This window comes from Vicia villosa, unplaced genomic scaffold, assembly GCF_029867415.1.
Source record: "Vicia villosa cultivar HV-30 ecotype Madison, WI unplaced genomic scaffold, Vvil1.0 ctg.003412F_1_1, whole genome shotgun sequence".
In the NCBI taxonomy this organism is placed as follows: Eukaryota; Viridiplantae; Streptophyta; class Magnoliopsida; order Fabales; family Fabaceae; genus Vicia; species Vicia villosa.
Window position 1 is genome coordinate 138,403 of NW_026706199.1, and position 25,127 is coordinate 163,529.

Here is a 25,127-nt window from a genome sequence, read left to right on the forward strand (position 1 = left end):
ACATCCTTATGAGAGCTAAGTCAGGTATGGCACTATTCACTTTGATTTTGCGTATTTTCTCATAACACAAGCACACTATGAAAGCACACCACTACGCCAAATTTAATTTTTAACAGCACCCCTACTAAAGCGCTTCTAGTAAAAAGCGCTCTTATAGGTTGCACTAAAAACAAAATAAAAAAACACGCTAAAAAAGCGCTCTTAAAGGGGGGGGGGTATGAGAGCGCTTCTGAAAAGCGCTGTGGTAAGGGGGTGTATGAGAGCGCTTTTGAAAAGCGCTTTGGTAAGGGGGGGTATGAGAGCGCTTTTGAAAAGCGCTTTGGTAAGGGGGGGGGGGGTATGAGAGCGCTTTTCAAAGCGCTGCTATAGGGGGGTTTAATGAGAGCGCTTTTTGCTAAAAAGCGCTGGTATAGACCAGGCTATGAGAGCGCTTTTCAGAAGCGCTTTAGTAGCCTTTATTAGTAAAAATTAAAAACAAAACACGCTTTCACTTTCTCACTTTCTCTCTTTCGTTTTCTTTTTATTACTGTTTCTCACTTTCTCTGCAACCGAAAAACCCTCCGTCGTCGCCAGCCACAGCCACCACCGTTCGTCCCTCCGTCGCCAGCCACCACCGTTCGTCCCTCCGTCGCCAGCAACCACGTTCGTCCCTCCGTCGCCAGCCACCACCGTCGTTCTCTCCTCCGTCTGACTGTGCAAGGTAATATGATTTATGGGTTTAGTTTTAAGGGTTTCAACTAAGGGTTGCACTGCAATTTGAGAATGAAGCATATTACATGTTTGATTAAATGTCTTTAGAGTGTTTAATTTTCATTGAATATTTTCTTACTTTTATGATATTTTCTTACTTGAGATGGTGATTTGGTGAGACAATTTTTATAATCTTGTTTTATTGTCTCTTTGTATCTGCAGAATCTGAATCTCTAAAAGAAAATTGCTTAACCTTGTTCCCAATATATCACCACTCTTCTTTCTCCTTAGTTCAGGTTTGTGCTCTTAACTATACTTAAGTATACTTAAGTTAGGTTGTTATGCTTCAGGTTTTGTTGACTTATTGGAACAATGTTTCGTTAGGTTTTATATAAAAGTATAAGTTTTGAAGTTCTACTGTTATTTTGATTACATGAAAACTTTGGCATACTATTTCGTGAAGTATATTTATATATTTACTTATTTGTGGGATTGAGAATGAAAATGCTATCTTTATTCTAAAACATGATCGTTGTGCACTATGAGCATGTTTGAATGTAATACAAACATTTCAACTCTTCCTCTTGCTATTTTGTAAATTGAAAAAGGTGTCTTAGTTTGGTTTTGGATTTAATGTATGAGTTCATATTGATGTCTCTACTTTATTGCAACTTGGTTTATGGAATTCTACAAGTTTTGAAATGGATTGAACTATATTAAAACATGCTCATATATTAAATTGACTTTAAGAGATAAGAAGGAAATATCTATATTTATTTCTGAAATGAAATGAGATGGGAAACATTCACATTATTCTCTTTCAAATTTTACATTATTTCATCTTGAACTTGTTTGAAGTGAATTTTGAGAGCCAATTTATACGTATATCATGGCTGTCCGGGATGTTGGTTTAGGGATTTAGAACTTGTTTTGAACCCAATTTCTCATGGTACAATGTGACTTCTTGCATCTTGTTTCATTTTTGGTTTGAAAATTGTGTTTGTTTGTGAGTTTACTTGAATTTGAATGAATTTGACATAATGATACAATGCTGATTTTTTTAAGCTATGGATTATGACCTAATTTTTATATTCTTCAATTAAGTTTTTTATTTTATATTTTTTAGGAATATCTTTGCTAGCTAGATAGGGGTTACTTGTGAAGAGTGAAAGTTTGATCTCATTCAAGAAGTTGCTTTCTACTATACAGGTAATTAATTGCTTTCCATTGACACAATTTCTAGTGTTGTCAATGTTATAGATTTGTGACTTATTCTTTTTGTATTGATAGGGGTTACTTGTGAAGAGTGAAAGTTTGATCTCATTCAAGAATCTTACATTGTGTGGGTCTACAAGTTGCTTACTACTATACAGGTAATATATTGTTCTCTCTCGCCAAAGTAATATGTTGAGTTTTATTGCTTCTGATTCATTCCGTAATATGTTGCATTTTATTGCTTCTGATTCATTGCGTTTTATTGACAGAAACGCATTATACCGTTCTGTTCCTAAAATTGTAAGTAAATAGAAATGCGTTTTAATTAATTGTCTAAATGTGTTTTATTTGACGATTTTGCGATTTGTGTCAATGCATAGTTGGAGGAGTCTAAAAGTGAGGAAACCTCACTTCCTGTACATGTGTTGTGGAGGGAAGCTCGGGTGGGCAAGAATCAAGCCGTCGATCCCGAAGTTCAGAGAGTGTATACTGAATGTGTAAGTATAATACTGTGTCTTTATTTAAATCAAATGTTTTTTAATATATAAATGATTTTTTATCTCCACTAATAATTATTGAAATATAAATGAATTACAGGAGACCTTGTCGCAATCGGTGTCCACCGGTGAGGATCATGATGATAGGAGCGTACTTAGTAGAGCCCTACATGCTCCTGAGTATCCCGGTCGGGTGAGGGGTAAGGGTCATGGTGTGACTCCAACCTCTTATTACAAGAATCCTAGGAGAAGAAATCCTTCAAATGAAGAAGTGTTGCAAAAGTTGGCGGAATTGCAAGCACAAGTCTCTGCATTGCAAAAAGATAAAGATTTGTATATGAGAGAAAAGTGCAATACTGCATCGGTGAGAGAAACTAGTGATAAAGCTAGTTTCAACGGTCAAAGAAAATTTCCCGAGGTATTTCTTACAAATTGTTCTATTTCCTTACAAATTGTTCTATTTTGTTAACGATAATGACTTTATATTTACTATTGGTTTAGGGCATTTCTTCTTGCCAACTATTCTTATCGGCACCGTGTTATCGCCTAGTTGGCAAGGGAAAAGTGCACAACACTGTGGGAGATTTACTTCACCATAGACCGCTCCCGGATGGACACCTGAAAGTATCGGTGGATGTTGTAGTAGATCATGATGCGATGCTACCGGTACCTGACTTGGTCTCAGAGACGACATTGCTGCGAGATGCAATAGGATCATTTGTTGCATGGCCCTCGGAGCTCATTGTCATTAGTGATGAGGTATATTGAAAACGATTAAGAAATCATTTAGTTTTCGAATGTCAATTCTAAACCGTTTATTAACTATTTTTTACATTTTAATTTTAGATTGCTCCTATAAAACCCGCAAATAAGGGTAAAGGGATTTTACAGGAGGAGGAGTCTGTTGCATCACTAAAAGAGGTACATTTAAAGTGTTAATAATTAATCTGAATCTAAATCTGCATGATTTTATATTTTACCTAACTTATATGATTTTTAGGCATCCGCTCGGGAGTCACAACAAGTGACGCAGCATGTTCGTACCGTACCACCCACTGGTCCTCTGAAGCCAGCGGGAAAAAAAGGCGGTGCTTTTGTGCCTCGGTACCGGTCGACGCTCGCAACAATGGTTGATATGTCCGATTTGAAGGACGGTGCTTTACGTGAAATCGTTATGGATGAGAGTGTCTTCGGTATTGAATTCAAGTCACTTATTGAACTTGATGACTTGGAGGAGATTTTTAAGCATGATCAACTAGGCGTCAATAACATGCACTCATACATCCGGTAATATTCCCTCATCCGATATATTATTTAATTAGTCTCACAATATAATTTATTTACACATTTCAATGAAAATAATCTAATGTTTGTTATGTTTTTATTTAAGGTTGTTGTATGACAGAGTGTTGCGCGGGACTCCGTTGTCTAACAGATTCCGTTTCGTGTCTTCCGCCCACTGCAGCGGAATGGCAATTGCTTCGGAACGGGAATCAGTTAGACAGCGATTAGTCGATAGATTCATGTCCACCGGCAACACAGAATGTCTGCATCTTTGGGCGTATAATACCCGACCAGTAGGGTTAGTTTCTCATTCTTTGTTCATCTAATCTCTGTTTCTTTTGTGTATAGCAAAATTTTCATATAACCTATTGTTTTTATTTATAGAGCACACTGCTTGCTGCTTGCTATCAACCCTATAAGGGAAGTCGTGTATTATCTGAATTCGGTAAACGGTGAATGGACCAATTATCAGGCCATGAGGACATCGTTGATTTGTAAGTGGGATCGTTCTAAATATATATTCGTGTATATTTATATATATATTTACTTATTTGTGGGATTGATCTAAACATATGCTTTTATATATTTGTTAATTAGATCAATACAAGTGTTCCGAAGTCAACGGGACGCACAGGTATCCCGAACTAAATCTAGCAACATTACTTGGATCCAAGTGCAGGTACATTATTTTTCACAATGTTGCTTATAATATATTTATGCTACTTGATAAAACAATGCACAACTATAGAATCTTATTTGTTTTTCTATGTAGTGTCCGCAACAGCGAAACAGTTACGATTGCGGATACTTTGTATTGAGGTATATAAAAGAAATCCTTCAGGCAAATCAATTAGAGATTCCGCTCACGGTATGAATTTATAACTTAAGATAATTTCATATAACTTATTACATTTAACTAAATGTATCATTCATATTTTTTTTTGTTTTGTAGTACCTTGACGAATTCCGTGCCGCTACATACCCGAAACTTAAGTTGGAAGAAATAAAAGAGGATTTGAGTCATTTTTATATTAAGCACTTTTTCATGTAGGATTTGTGTCGATTTACTTACAATTTTATATAACATTATTGATGTTGTAATATATGATGTATATATATAATTTTGGATATTATTTTGGTATATATATTGTCTTACTGATGGCTGAAATAATATCGTCGAAAATAAATTACAGGTCGAAAATAAATTACAGGTCGAAAATATTACAGGTCGAACATATTACAGGTCGACTGGGAGGATTAAATTACAGGCTGCACATTAAAAAACCTCACAAACCTACTAAAGCGCTTCTTAGTAAAAGCGCTGCCAAAGATTAATAAAAAAGAATTAAAAAAAAAAAACGCAACATACGAAAGCGCTTCTGTAAAAGCGCTCTTATAGGGTGGGCTTTAAGAGCGCTTTTTCCTAAAAAAGCGCTCTTAAAGGCCACCCTATAAGAGCGCTTTTCCAAAAGCGCTTTCGTATGTTGCTTTTTTTTTTTTTTTTAACTCTCACAGGGGGGGCTATAAGAGCGCTTTTCTGGAAAAAGCGCTCTTAAAGGGGGGCCTACGAGAGCGCTTTTTCCAGGAAAACGCTCTTATAGGGGGACCTACGAGAGCGCTTTTTCCAGAAAAGCGCTCTTATAGGGGGGGCCTACCAGAGCGCTTTTAGAAGCGCTTTTGTAGGCTACGCCAGCGCAGCCTTTAACAGCGCTTTTAAGCGCTCTTAAAGCCCAAAAAAAGCGCTCTTGTAGGGCTTCCTTGTTGTAGTGCACACTGAGGCAAGTTTCTTCTCCGTAACCCCGAGCCTTTCTAACCATCCCGTATGCATGTTATCCATCGTTAACCCCCTTTGAGCCATAATAGTTGTTTTGTTCATTGTGTTAGTCTGTTTATCACCCGTTATCTCATTGTTCATGTCATCGCTCGGCATTCATGATTAATCACTTGTAAGACACTAAAAGGATCTAAGTGTGGGGTTGTGAACCATTGAAAAGGGGGGCAAGAAAAAAAAAAAGAATATCAAGAAAAAAAAAAGAGAGAAAAAGATGAATATGATCTTGTGAAAACCAACAAAAAGAGGTTTAAATTTCAAAGCGGAATAAGATATTTGCCCCGGTTCACTTTTAATCTGAAAAAGGTTCAAACCCCATTCTTATGATTCAGATCAAAATGAGTAGAGAAGTGAATCCTATGTAATGCCGAGCACCTAAACCATTTGTTACCTCGTTCCTTGTTTACCCACCAAACCAAAGCCACGTTACATCCCTAAGACCTCATAAAGTGTGTGTAATCTCTGTGTGTAGTGATTTGAGAATTTATTCAAAGTTGAAAGTAATATGCATGCCTTGATTCTATGAGTGTAGACACTTTAACCCGGAGAGATGTTGTGAGAATGTGAAAAGCTTGCAGGTGAAAAGCGTGTTCGAAAGTGGGAATGCCATTGATAGTCTGAAGAAGGAAACTTTACACTCGATTGCTAAGTGTAGGAATTTTGCGAAAAACCTGGTTGTGTTGTGGAGAAAAGAGTCTCGTCGGTGACCTTTGTTTTGACTCGATACATCACTTGAGGACAAGCAATGAGATAAGTGTGGGGTTGTGATCGGTCACCATTTCTAGTAAGTTTCCGCACCTTTTTCCGACTAAAAGTCATAATCTTGGTAATACTATGTGGCATTGTTATAGGTTTTGTTAGTAAGTTTCTTGTTTGTCGATTGTGTGATGTTGTTGCATGATTAGTGTGTTCTGAGTATTATCCAAGTGCCGTTTTACGCGTTGGATGTTAGTTTGTGTGTGGCCAGGTTAATGCACGGGAGAGGTCGAAGTTAATGGCGCGCACGAGCGAGAAAAAGAAACCAAAAGAGCCAAAACTGAGGTCAACACGGGCACCCGTGTGTGTGCACACGGGCCGTGTCAAAAGATGGCTGGAAAGTTGGTTTTTGGATAGAAAAACAGAGGTTTCACACGGGCACCCGTGTTCCTGCACACGGTCCGTGTGAAAAGCTGCGCAGAAAGTGAATTTGTGGTGCTGAAGCAGTTGACCAACACGGGCACCCGTGTTCCTGCACATGGTCCGTGTTGGTAGGCGCGGGCAGATTTCCAACTTTTGATATTTTGAAAGCCTTGAACTCATTAAGGGTATTTTGGACCTTTCGGAGGCGAGGGATGACTGCCAACACTACTAAAACCTAACAGGAAGAAGGAATCAGGATCGGGGATCATTGAGCATAGAGAATTACAGAGAAAGAAGAGTCAAGGGTTTTGGAAGAGATCTTCAAGAGCACTCGCGATTGGAGATCATATCAACCGATAATTTCTTGTAATGACTTCAATTACTCTTGTTATTTTCTTAAACACTATGAGTAGCTAAACTATTTTATGCTAGGGTGATTTCCCTAAATCTTTTCATGTAATGACTTTTTAAAACCGTTGTGATGAATTTGATGTTTTTATAATTTGAGTTTATGATTCAAAGATTTTCATGCTTCATCATATTGGAAAATATTTTGTTGATCTATGATTAGGGTTAGGCGTGACACACCACTCTAATGCGTTTTGAATCAAAACATTACCGGTAAATCGCTTAGGAATAAGGATTTCACCATAGTGATCATTCATTCTAGATTACGATGCATAATGCCTTAATACTAAAATCAATTATTGAGGAATTGAAATTGACTTTTAAGTATTAATAAGTTCTCCACTAAGGAATTAGGGAAAACTATTTTATGGAATTGATACTCAATTGTAGTCACATCTTTTCATGAACAACGGTGTTCTCAAGGAGTTACATAAGATTTATACATCAACCTTAGCATGCCTTCTCATTTGTGAACCAAATCATCATTTACTTATCGTTTTTAATTATAAACAGTTAGTAGTTTTATCAAGCAAATCAAAAACCAACAATAGCTTTTTGTTCAGTTGAAATTTAGTCCAGGCTTATATTTTATCCGCAGTCCTTGTGATCGATACTTGGATTCAACTCCATTTTAATAACTACATCGGTAACAAAAGTAGTACACTTGCTATTTTCCGATCACATACCTCTATTATCATTTTCCTCCGGTTCATCTTCCTTCAATGCACAACCGTCTTCATCCTCTAAAGCTCCTCCTTCCCCATTGATGTTATTACCTATCCATTCGTCTTCCGAACTCGACGGAGAAGAATCTCTGTCAGCTTGTTTCGATTTAACACCTCTGTTCCCAAATTGACCCGGCATTTCTTCCGTAAAATACAAAGAAACTCGACTTCCGTCTATAAGAACCTCAATCTGGTTCGCAAGACTGAAAAAAATCGGAACTCTACCCATGATTCGCACTGCATCTAAACGGTTGTCATAACCCTCGTCAGCGTAAATAAAGTGACCAAAGGTTTTGGAAAGCTGCTCATAAAACTCGAAACACATAGCTTGACACGGGATTCCTATGATACGGATCCACACCACTCTTTCCTTATCAAAATCATCTTCCTACCATGGACTAATGTTTTTAAACAATTGTCTCCACCAAGATACCCCTTCATTGATTAAATATTGTATATCCCTTTCCTCAACTTTTTCAAGTAGACATAGATTTGGCCTCAATGGTGATACCTTCACTTGAAAATAAACCTCCATTTCAAAGTTTGTCTGCATATTAAAAGAGGAACCAGGAGTATGGACTTCACCTATAGAAGCTTTCTTCATTCTATGAATCTTTTCCTCCTTCGCTGTGAATATCAGTTTGCAATACTCCCCCTACCCCCAGAGACATCACCCACTCGTCCACTGAAAAAACACTTCTGCATTGACTTCTGAATACCCTTAGGACTGGAAGACCCCTCAAAACAACCGCTCCTCACAAACCTAGACGGGTTTGTGTAAATCTTCTTGCCCTCTGAACATTATCTAACCTAACAACTAGCATCTTCAGATCTTCTACCTCCGCAAATCTAGCAAACCCAAATATTTTTCCATGCTTATTCCTTCTCGGAGGAATTCCACATCAATCACCTTACCAATACAACCAAACAAGACATAGACATCCTCCGCTTTAATTTGGTTTTATGAGGAAATTCCGAAAAGTAAATTGAAGAAAGATTTTTTCCGTCGATGCCCTTCCCTCTATGAAACGCCGGAAAAACAACCCATCTCACCGCCAAATTACGAAAGCTTCTCCTGTTTTTTCGCTTTCCACTCCATTGCCAGCCCCAAAAAGACCCTAGAAAACCCAGAAAAGGTAGAAACGAAGAAGAAACAAGTTAGGAGAGAGAACAAAACATTTTTTCTCTCATTTTTATTGAAGTTTGCAATTTCCAGTTTTGATTTTTAACTAATTGATAAATGTCCCCTTAAATACTTATGAGAATAATTTTATATTATTGCACCATTCCTAACAAAAGCCTATGTTTTTAAAATGTTGCATAAGATTAAAAAATTAAAATTTTAGACAACAATTTTCCCTCCAAACATCATAACATTTTATTTAACATTTCCTTTAAATATATAAAATTTATTTGAATTTATAATAAAAATATATATTTTATAAAATTTAATTAAGAGTCCTTTTAACATGCCAAAATATTTCGTATTAAATTTTAATTGTGAAAAAATATTAGACTAAATTTTTAATATAGGCACTTTTTGTTTTGTTTTTTTGGTAAATAAGATATTATATATAAGGGAGAACTAAAGGTTATCCAATTTATTTACAAAGATAAAGAAAATAGTCCGATAAAAAGAAATTACTAACTAATTACACTTACGACAAATAAAGCAAAGACTCTTTGCTAAACTAGTAAAATATAGGAATTTTTTGTAAAACAACAAAATTAAAAGCATTGATTATATTATACATACAGTGATTATAATATACATTATTTTTCTTGTATATTTCATTTTGTTTGAGTAAAAATTAGAAAAGATAAAAAAAAATCTTAAAAATAATTTAACTGTGCAAAGTTTAAGTTCCAGTATTCACAACTGGTTCACACAGACAGTGAAAGACGAAACAAATATGAACTAAGGAAGATATTTATATGGACACAACCATAACACATGGAATTATACACAATCAATTATTTTTTTTTATTAATTAAAAAATTGATATAAAATTGTCTCTCTTCTCCATTAAACCAACCACTCCCATAATGGCAATTAAAAACGAAATTTAATTTTAAATAATTTTCAATTTTCTCACTTTTTATTAGTTGTTTCTAAAAGTATGGATTTAAGTTCGTATCCATGTAAAATTACTAGCAGAGCACAATTTACCATGAAATAAGTAGTCATTAGTAACAGAACATCCCCAAAGGCAACAACCAGCCCATTTTATAACATGAAAGGTAATATATATAACAAAACAAGTCACTCATTAACAGTAATATTAAGTAAGATTCAATTATTCCTCACTAACAGAACAACATTGTAGTGGTTATTGCTAACAACACAGACAAACTCTTGCAATGAAATTCGAAGTCAAACCCGATTATTTCTAACAAAAAATTATGAATGCCTACTGTTAGGTTAGGGAGTCAGTATTTAATTAATAGTAACTACTGTTACTTTATCTAATTAGCATGTGGGTTACCTATGTAGCTATGAAGGGTATTAAGTGTTTAGTAACAATAGTTTTATGAGTAACATTAACTAATTGGTATCCAATGGTTAAGAAAGTTTGTATCCCATAGTTGTAAATGTATTTAGTAAAAATAGTTTCATTATGCAATTTTATTAGTAACATTCAATTTAATTAATTTGCAAAATATCATATAAGTTTAATTAATTAATAAAATTACAAAAAAAGTGCAATTTATATGTGGTTGCAATTTCATGAGGTATGGGAAATCCATAAGATCCGAGTATTCAGTTTTATTAGAAAAAAAGGTATTCAATTTTACATGACGTATTTATATTATTGAATGCATTATGGAAATGATGCATAATTAACACCATTTTTTTTCCATTTTTTATGAGCAGATGTAAATTTTTAACACAATTATGCACGCGGTTACTGAATAAAATGTTGGTGTGTTTTTCTTATATGGTTACGGAGGTACTGGCAAAACTTTCATGTGGAACACACTTTCAGCAGCTTTGCGTTCCAATCGCGACATTGTTTTAAGTGTTGCATCAAGTGGAATAGCAAGTTTACTGCTACCAGGAGGGAGAACTGCACATTCTAGGTTCAAAATTCCTGTTCCATGTCTTGATTCATCTATTTGTGACATTCCAAAAAATTCAGATTTTGCAGGGTTGTTGCAAATAACTAAGTTGATTATATGGGATGAGGCGCCCATGGCTAACAAATGTTGTTTTGAATCCCTTGACAAGTCATTGAAAGATATTATGGGTACTGTTGAAAATCCATGTAAAAAGATCTTTGGAGGTAAGGTTGTCATTTTTTGTGGTGATTTCAGACAAATTCTACAAGTAGTACCAAGAGGTACTAGGTATAATATTGTTCATTCAACAATAAATGCTTCTTATATTTTGGAACATTGCAAGGTTCTAACGCTTACAAAAAATATGCGTTTGGTATATGGTTCTAACTCTAACAATCCTGAAGAGATTGAAAGTTTCTCTAAATGAATCTACTATCATACAATTACTAATAAATTGACCAAGCTTACCAATTTGTCCCTTGCACAATTTACATTTACAAAAGAAAAAGGACATTTTACTAATCAACTAAATACAACACAAAGTTTTCACCTTTTTCAACAAGTGTTACATTTCCATTGGTCCAATTTGATTTAGTCTACTTTCCCTCTAGAGCACTTTCACGTTTTCCCAATACGTTTCAGATCTGTAGATCTGTTTTGTGAACCCTAAAGTACTCTCTCTATCTATTTCTCTACTCATCTTCATCCCTTTGCGGATCCGTAGCAACCCCCGCCGGCGACTTTAGATCGGTGCACCACCCTTTCTCTGTGTCGTCCTTATTTCGTCGAGCGCGAGGTTGTTTGCTTCAGTTGTTTACACAAATGTGTTTGCTTCTGTTGTTGTTTATATTATGAAAACACCCATTTTTTACCTTTTCGGTTTTGTAGTTCATATTTCATGTTAAGAAAACTATTTGTATTTCGTTTTTTTGTTTGCCTTTTTAACCCTTTTGATTTACATTTTTGGTTATGTGTTTGCTTCTGTTGTTGTTTATATTGTGAAACAACACAGGGAAAGCTTTGTTACTTTTCGGTTTCGTAGTTCATTGTTCATGTTCTGAAAATGATTAGCATTTTGTTCATGTCTTCTGCTAACTATTTCATGATTTCAGCTTGAAGTTATGTCAGGACATCCCTATTCTAATCAGATAGTTGAAGCTTGAACAAAACATTTGGAAAATTGCTACTAGCGTTTTCGATATATGGATTTGTTAAGGAAGGCAATGGACAGTAACATCTCAAAGCTATTATTTAAGATGCCAAGGTTTTTTATTATTCTCATGCTCTTTGTCTATTGTTTTCATGTTTATACATATAGTAATTACTATTTCTATCAACAGGGTAACCAAATCCAAGTCGTTATGCGTAACCGAGAGCTTGATGTATGGAAGCAAACTTTACCAGAGCAGCAACACATTATCAATTCTAGCACTGCTATCACTCCCATGGACATACCAAAAATTCCACATCACAACTCCAATCGCTTATATGGTAATTTTAATTGCCCCTTTTACACCGACAACCCGTGTTAATTTAAAACATAATCTCACATTGCAATATTTGAATACACATATGTGATTGGCGTTCTCCACAAAGTTGTGACGACCCAAGTTGTTAGAAGAAAGTGATAGATGGATATAAAATATCCAACTTAGTTCAAAATATATTAAGTCAAACGTCTTCTCTTTTTAGTAAATGATTTCATTTATATAATGTTTTCTCTTTCTTAAGTATAATTTTGATGGTAATAACAGGTCATTGACATATAGGGGCATCATAGTATTTCAAGATATTACAATATATGCTTGATAATGATGTGCAAACTAATTCCATAGTAGCAGGTTTTCATTTTTACATGATTGCTTAGACGACCTATGCAAATATAATATGCCCTATTGGGTTGAAGATGGCTCTAATATGTGCACAATTGCTGATTATAGAACCATTTCTGAGCAGCTTGACATTATGTAATTAGGGAGAATAGTTCGTTAGCAAATGATATGATATTTAACTTCCATCTTCATATGCATCTTTATATTGGTTTAATCTTTGAGTAATTATAAAGATGTTTCTTCTGCAAATGATCTACTCATTTTAGATGTTTCTTCCGCTGAAAAATATTTTTCCAACTACTTATGCCAAGTTAAAACCACCTCTTGGAAAACATCGTTTAAAGGTTAACAGATTAATTGGGATTTTCTACAATTGACTATTTAATTTTGTTGACAATTGGTTGTTGAGTTTTGAATATTTTTTGTCATAATAGTTATAATTTACTTTCAAATATATTTTTCATGATTTCTATAGATGTTGAAAAGTTATATTGCAACACTTCTGTTGTATTTATTGAATATTTGTTATTTCAGATTGTAGAGTTTATATCATTCTTATTAACCGCCAGTAGCGAAGCTTGAAGGATACCTAACAAACTCATCCAGATAGGAATCATAGGTCACTTGATCCGGATACCTAACAAACTCATCCAGTTAGGGAATAATAATAGTGTGATTCAGGTTAGAATTGTTGCCATTTGTTTTAATATTTTATAAGAAAATTCATGTTAGAAGTTAATTGTGTAGTCATGAAGCTCATTTCAAACTTTTCAAATCTTCATGGAATTAGTATGTGACTGTTGTATTACATTGTCCAGGTTTTTCATTTTTGGGGAAACTTCATTGTGATTTGTTATTGGGTATCTTTTGAGTTGGTCACATTTGAAAATTTATTGAAGTTTGCTTAATATGTAATTTTTTGTTGGCTGCTTCGAAGGGAATGTATATAGATTGGTGTTTGGAGAGGCTCGTGAGATATTTTACTGCTCCTACACATGTCATTGATATTTTGAAAAATGAAATGGAGTTGACAGTGCTACATGCATTTGTGGATAAGTTGATAGAGTTTGATATAAGTTTGTTAAGCCCTGTCATAGTATTTTTCAAATATTGTTATAAAATTTGTTATATATATATATCATGTTGCTGATATTTTTTTAAAGCGCCACAATTTAACAGCATTGTCATGATTTAGGACTTGTATCCATAAAATATTTGTCATTTCAATTCTGATTGTATAGTGCTTTTTGCAGAATGTGTGTTGAGAAATATCCGAATAATCCTATGCTTAGTAACAAAGAGAATGTGGATGGGAAGGTAAAACCTCACATACTGTTTAAGTCTTTTGTTTTATGGAATTTCTCTTGCATTTCTTGACCACTCATGGCTTTTTCATATTAAATGGTAGAATGTCCTATTATGTTGTTATTTTGCAGATGCATTTGGTGAGAGTGAACCTTGAGAGTAAGATCTATTCTTATCAATTATGGTAACAAAATGCATCTACTTTGGCCAAGGCTGTAAAAACAATGAAGAAGAACATTAGTTAATGTTTTTAGAAGTGATTGTGCTTGATTCAGTAAGATTAACATTAGTTGTACAGGTGGTACCAGCAAGTCTGGTACATGAATTCAGTAAGATTAACATTACATAATGCATTTTGTTTAAAATTTTAATTCGTTTAGATGCATATGAGAGAGATCTAGACTGACCACTATATTGGCAAAGGAGATTTGCATAAATCTAGACACTGCTGCAAAACCAGTTGACAACATTGGTTATATCGTGGTTAAGATGAGATTCAACTTTGCTTAGTAGTTATTGTTGACTATGATTAGGGATGGCAACGGATTACCACCTGAACCCGAACCCAAACCCAAAAGCTATTCGGGTGACAAAATAACACCCACGCCCAAACCCGTTGTGTTCGGGTTTTTTCACCCAAACCCAAACCCGCAACAAAATACATAAAATATATTTTTCCTACAATTTTCTTAGAACTTTCCATAATATATATATATATATATATATATATATATATATATATATATATTCGGGTGTGATTTCGGGTTTCGGGCGCGGGTTTCACACTACCCAAACCCACACCCGAAATATCGGGTGGCACCCGAACCCGAACCCAAACCCAGTCAACTCGGGTTTTCACCCGTTGATTCGGGTTCGGGTGCGGGTGGGCCCCGCGGGTTTGGGTCTGTTTGCCATCCCTAACTATGATAATGATGCGGTTCAGATTCAACTTTGTACAGGTTCCTTTCAGTTTGGGTTTTGGCTTTTGTTTGGGTGAACTGAACTAATGTGGTTTTTTCTGTTAGAATAGTTCTGGCTTCTTTTGCAATGTAATGTGAATGAGATGGTTAGTATGTTGTTTTTGCAGTTAGAGAAGTAGTGAGTCACTTATGGTAGTTTAGGGAAAATTAGTTGCTTTGAAGCAATTAGTTAGTTTTTTTTTGATGTTTTGTATGAACATTTGTATGGGGATTGATTTTATGTATGTATGAGTTTTGGTGTGGGTAAAATTTATTTAGTAGTGTAACTGATATTGTCCCATTATATTGTGATATTATGCACCACATAGCCGTTTTTTAATACTACTAAATCAAAATAATATCTCTTCTTCATAAATACTACCTCCGTTCCTTTTTATAAGAGAAAATTCACTTTTTAGATTCATTGAATAATCAATGTATCTAGTCTATAAAGAAACCAAATACATTAGTTATTCAATGAACTTAAAAAATGATTTGTATCTTATAAAAAGGAACGGAGGTAGTAGTTTAATACATATTGTGTGATATTTTTCTATTTAATTTCTGGGACAATATATGCACCAGATATATGTTTTTTTAACTATATTGTTATAAAATTTTTACCCGTTCTGATTTTAAATGCACCAAATATTGTTCTATTTCAGTTTTTTAACATATTGGTATGGTTTCTTTTAATGAAATTTGAATGCTAGAAAATAATTTTAGTTTTGGACAAATCATATCTAGCCTTTGACAATTAGGCGTATACATCTTCCAACTTGTGCTTTAGTGTCCAAACTTATGCTCACAATATTAATCAAAATTGTAAACCAATATAATTATGGGCGACTATATTGATAATATAATTATTGTATATTTTTTTTTATTTTTCCTTTAAATGATTTATTTTATTTATATTGAATATTGTACAAAGATCTCTTTAATAAATAAATCAATTAATACACAATCAAATTATAATGATGCATATTAATTATAATTATAATAAATATATTGTCTTTCTTTTTGAATAAAAAAATATATTTTATTATTGTAATTGTTCTACCATATATAAAAAGACAATTAAATGTATGGCTAAAGTGATGGTCAATGGCAGATAAAAAAATTATGACAGGATGATCATAGTTTTCTTTACAAGAGAATATATTTAAGAAAAAAATAGAGTTATTTTATTTTTGAAAACATAGGTATAAAAAATCTATTTGATCAAGATGTACAATATTATAAATTCTGCTCTCGGTGCAAGTGCTGTACAAATATTTACATCAAAATAATTTATTTATCTTACGGGTCACTATCAACACAATATTTATTTTAATTTAATTAAAAGTTAAATTTATTTTTGGTCCCTATAAAATTACCAAATTTTGTTTTTTTTCTCCCTATTAAAAAAAATGACATGTTCTGGTCCCCACAAAATTATTATGCATGAAGTTTTAGTCCTTACGGTTAAACCAATCGGTATTTTTGAATGATTATTTTACAAACATGTTTAGAACGTTATAAAAAGTTCTTCAAAAAAAATGAACTCAATTTTATTTAGTCTTTAACCTATAGGAACCCATATCCCTTTCTTTTAATTGTTGTTGGGCCGTCAATTATTTAATTCAATACTAGACCCTATTTTGTTATTGTGTTCTTGACTTATCTTAAACATTTTTTATGGATCTTATTTTAATTTAGAACCTAATTTTAATACTACTAAAATCTTATAAGTGGAACTTTTTTAAATTGTTAATTTCAATTTTACATATGCAATTTGATTAGACTTCTTTACGTCACATTTTTCTTATCGTTCAAAAAATACTACACTACAAATAATGCACCCGGACGACAGCACGGGTCTCTGACTAGTTTTAATTATAACATTAATGACTACATCCAATGCATATTTTAATTATAACTACTATACTTTTATCTTTTCAGTTTACTTCAAGACTGAGGTATCATTTACTCATTAAAGAAAACTTCTACCTATGTGTCATACCCCAAAATTTGCCCTCTCATTTCTAAGACAAAAATCTTCAAATTCGAAAATAATTGAAGAGGACATTCTAAGCTTTCCAACATGTTCAAAATTATTCCTAAATAATGAAAACTGAGAAAATTATGGCTAGTAAAAATTGGAAAATTTTGAGCCAGTGCATAAAGCCCAAATTGAACAAATTCATTATTGGGCCACAGTTTTAATTCAAGCGGGCATTACATTCATACACCTTTTAAATTATTTTATTTCAATTGTTTGGATATATTTCATTTAAATAATTCAAAATAAAAAAAATTAAGCTCTTAGTAAGGTCTAAGCCCATTTTACTTTTAACCTAATGTTTTTTTTGATTAATATTCACTAACAATCAACCCTCTGGGGAAGCCGATTCTCTCCACTCTCACGTACACTTTCTACCAAACTCTTAGTCACATGCTAACCCTCTTTGACATTTTTTTCTTTTGCTGTAAGATAATATACACGTAAAACCTTGTGCATACCATTAACAAACCTTTTTTTACAAAATCTATTATCTTCATATTTTGCTATTGAAAGTAATATCATTTACTCTTCAAACTATAACCCTCTAAGCCACAATTACCATTAACAAAGCTTATCATCAACCATTGAACAAAACCTTGCACCTGTAAATAGATCTTAAGCAATACAATAGTAGTATTAGTAATATTTGTATAGAATTTGGTTTGTTTTTTTTTTCAAGAAAAAAAGAACAAAAGTAGAGGGACACGAGGACGGGTTCCACAGACCAACACTAACAGCCAACACAAACCGATTCATTTTTTTTTGCAGGAAATAAACAAAGCAGTACGGACGAAATCAAAGACGATAGCCGCTCACGATCGACCGCACCGTCACTACCGAATCCGACCGGCCAAGCTGCGATTCTAGCACCACAGGCCATGTCGATCTCCTCCAAATCGTGTCGGGCAGCAACTCCGCCATCCCTTGTCGACCAACATCGTCGGACGCCCCCCCCCCCCCATGACCGGATCTTTTCCGCACCGGTCATCATCATCCGCCAGATCCGTAGTAGCACAGGTCTTCTCTGACGCTGCTACTACTACCACCACTGCCAAACAACCACGACGCACACACTATTGTCAGCACCTCCGCGAATCCCAGTCACCATCTTGGTCATGGAGGTTAGAGTTCGTTTTGTCCTTTTTCATATATTTTCAAATCGATGCAGGTTATTGGAGTGTTGGGTGTGTCATACCTTAAAATTTGCCCTCTTATATTCAATCAAAGGTTCCTCAATTTCCCAAGAGCACTCAGGGTTCTATCAAGCAAAGCTCCTCCTAATCCAGGATCTCCAAAACTAGGGTTTACATTTTATAAAAGGAGTTTGAATCTCTAAGGCCTCAAATGGACCCCAAGGTATCTCATATGTCTCAGAGCATCTCCAGGAAAATTTTCAAGCTTTGGATCACAAGATTGTTCAGTCAATGGTTTAGATGATCACTAATTAACTATGTTGACCTAAATGTCAACCATAGTCAAAATACAGTCAAACTTCAAGACTTTTGGTCAACATAAAGTATTTGAGGTTATATCCATCATTTGATCAAAGGTTGATCATGATTCATTAATAAAAACTCAGAAATGAACAAAGTCAAAAGTTCAAATTAGGGTTTTTTAACTAAAAAGTCAACCAAACTTTGACTGGGCATAACATTCACATGGAGTATAAAAAATTTCCCAAGCAAAGCTATTTTGAAGGATATTGAATTTTCTAAAACTTTGTCTCTCACAAGCCAAGGCCAGAAATGCTTCATTTTAGAGATATCGTACAAAAGATTATAGGTCTTTTTCAAAAGTTAACCAAAAGCAGCTTTTTCTCAAAGGCCATATCATCAAGATAAAATCTCCATATGAAAAATATGTTTCAAAGTGGCTTGTAGAGGACATCTTGAGGTTTCCAAAAACTCCTAGAACTCTTCCATGTCTTAAAAATTGAGGGAGATATGCCTTGTCAAAGTTGGTGAATTTTGGGTGAAATATGAGAAGGAAATAAGGTTCAAAATGGATATCTTTACAAATTGGCCTGACTTTTTATGATCCAAACTTGCTTATGAGGTCACTAAGAATGCCCAAGACCAATCCCACGATTATTTGATTTTTATCCTATTTTTTATTGAATTTTTATTCATTAAAAATACTATTTAAATCAAATATTTGAAAGATATGAGAAATATGTTATTTGGGTTTGTTTTACAATCAATGTGAATCATCCAAATATCCTATCTTTGATTCAATTTAGTGCTAATAGAGATTGGTAAGAGAAGATTGAATTTTAGCCAATTTTGGAAACTTTAAAAAGCAAATTTCAATCAAGATTCAATTTTGGATTCAAGGGAGACTTGATGCATTTTCTTTACCCTAAATTATTCTACTATAAGTACCTAAGTAGTATAGATTATAAGGGGTATTTTTGGCCGCGAAAGAGCCATATTCCCGATCTCCAAAATCATGGATTCAGTGGCCACGGCAGAAGAAGTTTGAAAGAGATTCAAGCCTCTTTTGGAGTCTAAAATGCATCCTCAGCCTTCTCTGAAGCGAACCCGATCCTTACGAACATCTAAAGCATCGTGTATCATGTCCAGTGCACCTACGGTTTGCCTTATGTATCTCGAGTTCGATTACGTTAATATAGGAATCTTAAACAAGTTTTGAATATATATTTGTGTTTAGATTGATGTTGTAAAGCTTTCTGGACAATTAATTGGATTTTGGTTGTAGTTTGAGGGATCCAACATGTTTAGGGTTCTTGAGTTTTCAAATTGGGAACATTAAGTTAGAGGCAAAATTGTCCCAAATTGATGATACCATTGCATTCAGAAGGCGTTATCTAGTTAAACCGTGTATTGATTTGGAGTTTATATTGTGTATTTTGTGAGTTGATTAATTGCAGGGGCTTTGGCTAGGACATAACCGTAGCGAATTGCTAGCCAGTTCGTAGCTAAAACCCAGAAAAAGAAAAAAGCCTCACGAAGAAGATGAAGCTGGGCGCGGGAAAGTTGTTTTAAAATTTTGATTCGATTGAATTTTATATATATTTAGCCTGGTGCGTATATTAAACAGAAGGGTTAGTTGGCTGGATTGGCAAACAAAGCGCTGGGTGAGTGAGGGGATGCAGGTTCGATCCCCATTCTCAACATTAATTTTTTTTAATGAAACACAAGTCATAGATCCGGTGCCATGCATCCCCGCCTGACATGATGCACCCTCATCATCATAGCCATCAGATGTCAACCGGAGGTAATCCAACGCCCTAGAAGCGCAAGTGCACCATGGATATTCAAAGGCCAGCAACACAGGACATGCCCAGGTTTTTCTATATATTTTATTATTTAATTATTTAGATTAAAATTATGTTTAATTTAATTGATTTGTTTAATTAGGATTAGAATATAAATTAGGATTAGGGCTATAATTATTTAGACCTGTTTTCCCAATTATTTCGATTATTCGATTTAATTAATTTAATCAACTTTAATGGTAAAGATAAAAAAAACCCTAGAGAAGATTATTAAGGTATTAGGGTTTGCCTAATCCCACTGGCCAATTGGCCAAAATATTAGGGTTTATTTATTATTCGTTTTGACCGAATTAATCGGTCGCGATGGTTAATAATTAATTATTTAATTAATTAAATCCAAATAAGGATTATTTTGCTAAAGGGTTTTAACCAATTCTATTGGTTACGATGATTAACATGTTTTTATCAAATTCATTATTATTTTTAATCAAATCTATTGATTATGAGGGGTAAAGATAAAATTAATAATTTAATTCTTAAAACACATCAATTTGCTAACGGTGATAATCGAATCTATCGATTAGAATTGTTAGCAATCCTTCATTAATCTGTTAATTATGGTGATCAAACCTATTGATCATTGCAATTAATAAAACATACTATAATCAGGGTTGTACGCCATTCAAAACACATCTCTTTCACAAAACCACGGATTTTCAAAACTGCGATAAGGTAATTCAAAATACCTTGCAAACTGCGAATTTCAAAACTACGATAAGGTAATTCAAAATACCTTCAAATACATTCATATCAAATCTAAGGCGTACAACCCTGCCCTGAACTACGTAGACTCTGATCCTCCATAAGGAGGTACGTAGGCACTTGGATAACCAAGGCGAGTCCCCTTCCCCAAAACCTCAATTCATTCAAATCTTACTTTTCACCCTATTCATTTTCTTAGCTATAAACCTTAACACTTTTAGCCATAAACCTTCGCCTTAAACTCAAAACCTTAGGAAAGGGTTAAGGGTGCCTAACACCTTCCCTTGACCCGAATATAATAACTTACCCCGAATCTCTTAACTGCGTAGGGTTTCCTGTTCGCCCTGGTAGAATAGGTTGCGACTCTAAATTTAATTTTTTAGGGCAGGTTGCTACAGCTGGCGACTCTGCGGGGGACAACTCATTAACGGTGAATTATTATGCTCCTAGGTTTTGGCAGGGTTTAGGTTTTTGGCTAATGGTTAATTATCAGGGTTTGGCCAAAATTTTCAGGGTTAGGGTTTAAGTTTTTTTTATTAAATATTTGATTTAATTTTCTTTCATTTATTTATTCATTTACATTTATTTATTTATTTAGAGTAATTTTTTTTTACAGTAATTTAAATAAACATTGGTTTAATTGCATATTTATTTTTATTATTTTTTATATTTCTGGGATATATAATTTGTGGTTAAAACATAAGTGTGGGAATTATCCTTAAGACCAGGGGGGACTTGCATCGCCTACGAGTATTATTGATAATTCCACTCAGAGTGGGTTGAATATCCGGATATGTCCAAAACGAGGCTTGACTTTGTTGAGGGCAGGACTTGGTATTTGGCTGATCTCTCTGAGAACCTTCCCCTAAAACTCGAACCTCATGGGCAAATAAGTTGTTCTAAAATCCAAAGAGACAAATAGTCTCGGAGGCTACGAACGACCCCATGAAACCCTTCTAGAACATACCAATGGGAAGGGTAGACTCCCTAAACCGTCTTGCCGAACCTATGAACTTAGGGCTTTTATGCTTGGGTGATTATTATATGTTTGCAATTTATATACTGCTATTATTTGCGACTTAATTTTGCAGGTTTTTCTACGCGTTCCCTAGCCTGTAGGGATCCTATCTCCAAGATCATGTCCTTCCCGCGAAGGACATCTCCATTTACGCACGTCAATTGGCCTCTCTATGTCCATGAGACCTAGTGGCTGTCTTGAACAGTCACCTTGGGCCTACGTCTACACACTCCCTAGCTGGTAGGGATTCTACTCTTAGGATCGCATTCTTCGCACGAGGGGCAACTTAGTTAGTATACGTCGATTGGCCTCTCGATGGCCATGAGATCTAGTGACTGTCTTGAACGGTCACCCCATGCTTGCTCTCGCGCACCCCGTAACTTGTAGGGTTTGGATTTCCATCCATACATCTTTCATCCCTAGCCTGTAGGGATCCCACTTCTCCTGATATCTTCCTTAGATAGGTTGTGTTCCGCATAGAGAACCTTCCCACGAAGGACAACTTCATTGGTACAAGTCGAACGGCCTCTCGATGGCCATGAGATTTGGTGACTGTCTTGAACGGTCACCAGTTGCTACTTTCTGCATACTTCCTAATCTCAGGGATTTCCATTGGCGCGTCATAGCATCTAGCTTAAAAGGATTTCCCTAGGGTCTAACGTCACCTCTAAATTCGTGGAGTTATATCTGTCGCACGTTTGCATTGCATTACATGTAAGGAGTCACAAAAAGGAGTCTTTTGCATACGCATGGATTTGCATTTTCATGCATTCATACATTTACATTTGCATCTTCGCCCGCATCCTTACTTGCCTTGCTAGCCGATTTCCCGAGACTCGCGAAGGGAAATCAAAAGGATCATAAACTATGGAGAGAGGAGGATAAATTATTGGGAATGAGTTTGGTCTTACAAAGGAAAAAAAGGATGCCTTTCGCCATGCCAGCTACATGTCCATGCCTTTTCGTAACAGGATTGTGAATGCAATAAAGGATATCATCGAGCAATGATTGGGTCAACAAAGAAGTTCCCCCATAGATACACTCAAGATGTATCTAGTCATAAAGGGGTTCATCTTAGAACTTAACAAGGCTTACAAGGACGCTCTATGATAATTTGGGGGCAAGGGTCAGTCCAACTGGGGCAATACCCTGAACGAAGATGCATATTTACGATGGAGGGAAGGCGACATATGTTAACTCCCCACCAAGGAGCAAAATGGTCGTAGGTTTTCTATATCAATTTACAAACTCTGAAGGTTGCGAACGGTGTGATACCACCCTTAGAAAAAGCAAAAGAGGTTCAGTCAAAGGAAACTCATGAAGTTTCGAAACGACGAAAACCCACCGCTAACAATTTACTCCCGACAGGTTTGACGTGCCCAAGGAGAATTTGAGGTTACCCTTTACTTCTACAAGTCTAAGAACTAAGGAGTAAAACAAGGTCAACGGATTTACAAAGGAGATTTTCCCTAGGATCAATAGGTTTTGTCATGCTCAGAATTTAAACCCTACGATCACTAAGTGTTACTCAGGATAAAAGTTGTACCTTCGGATTAACAATTCTAATGGGATAACCATGCAGGTTTTGGAGTCAATTCATTCGCTCACTACTACGACTTTCCAATCGCACACTTCTATTCTATTTTCAATTTCCAATTTAGGATTACTAACAAACATAAAGGAGAATGACGAATACAAATAACTAAATCTCGCTAAACGTATGCTTTCAAGGTAAGACCGAGCCGACGATGTACATGCATTGTTTCAATCCCTAATCAGTGGAGATATAAGGATGTTAATCCTTCGTCACCCCCTCGAGCCGGGAGTTGGAGTTTGTTTCTACTTTTCAAATAAACCTTGATTTCAACCAGGGGCAGGGTAGATTTCGATTAATTCAATGGTGTATTTTTGTTGTCAAGAGAATCAGTCAATCCAAGCAAGGATTCAAGCAAAGGGTCAAGCAAAGGTTGAAGCAAAGGTTCAAGCATAAGGGTCAAGCAAAGGTTGAAGCAAAGGTTCAAGCATAAGGATCAAGCAAAGATTTAAACACCTCTTCTTCCTCGCATTCATCGGAAAAATGAGGAAGCAATAAAAACAATACTCACAACTTCTTCCTCAATACATCATCGAGGGCGTATCAAAGTTGAAGCTTACAAATCAAGGTCAACATGGCAGTCACAACATTCAATATCCAAGGATCAATATTTCAAAAGGAACATTCAAAAAAAAAGGAGGAAAGCGCCTGCTAAGTCAAAATGAAAATTCCATGAAAGAAAATCAAATGACTTAGGCAAAAATTAGGGCATCCCGGTGGATCAAATTCAAAGGAATTGGCTCATGCAAAAATAAGGGATAAAAAAAAGGGCGGAATACAAAGGATAATCTTGTGACTGCTAAATCATCAAAGCTTCCCATCAATGCTTGGATCTCTACAACATTTTTCATCGGTGCTTGGATCTCTACTAAGGCTTCTGCTCAACATCAAAACTGAAACGATTCTCTTACATACAAAGCACATTCATTGGATTAGGCGAATTTTTAGGATTGGGAGAACATCAAGGAGAAAGGGGTGGGGTAAATAAAATTTCGAGCCTTATATCCGTTGTTTCTTGAACCATGAACCAAGCCAAGTTACAACATTCAAAAGTCCTAATTGAGGCAAGGTTAACTACGAAAGCATATTAAGCAGGATTTTGTTATACCGACTCCTAGGGTTGTTAAAATTGTTCCTAACCATGGCGCTTCTTCAAAAATTCATTTCTAAGCATCCAGTCGTAATTCATAACGGACTTCGATTTCAAAACTTGCACACACATGGCATTGGAGTTACTTCTCAAAGGGTACAACGTCATCTACGAATATACACTTAGCACCGAGGAGACCTCAAAATTGGTTTAATCAGGGGCGATCATTTCTAATAAAGACTTTTGAATGGGGGAACCACGTCTAGAGGTTTCTCCTAAACAGGGGCAAAATTTCAAGGATCACAGGGGCATACGATAAAAAATCCTATTAACTAGGGGCATTCATCTTAAAGTTCAATCGACCTGGGTCACATTTTGAAGCAATAACAATCAGGGGCATGTCAAACATGAGAGGAATTTAAACCAAAAGGATGGAACACTATGGACAACCCT

At 35.1% G+C, this 25,127-nt stretch overlaps 1 long non-coding RNA gene across 1 annotated transcript; it reads left to right on the plus strand.

Moving 5' to 3' along the window:
- Positions 1–4,283: 4,283 nt before the first annotated feature.
- On the plus strand, positions 4,284–4,737 carry LOC131640939 (uncharacterized). Its single transcript, XR_009295386.1, has 3 exons — positions 4,284–4,365; positions 4,459–4,554; positions 4,639–4,737. It is a non-coding gene; the product is annotated as an uncharacterized LOC131640939 (long non-coding RNA).
- Positions 4,738–25,127: the final 20,390 nt, after the last annotated feature.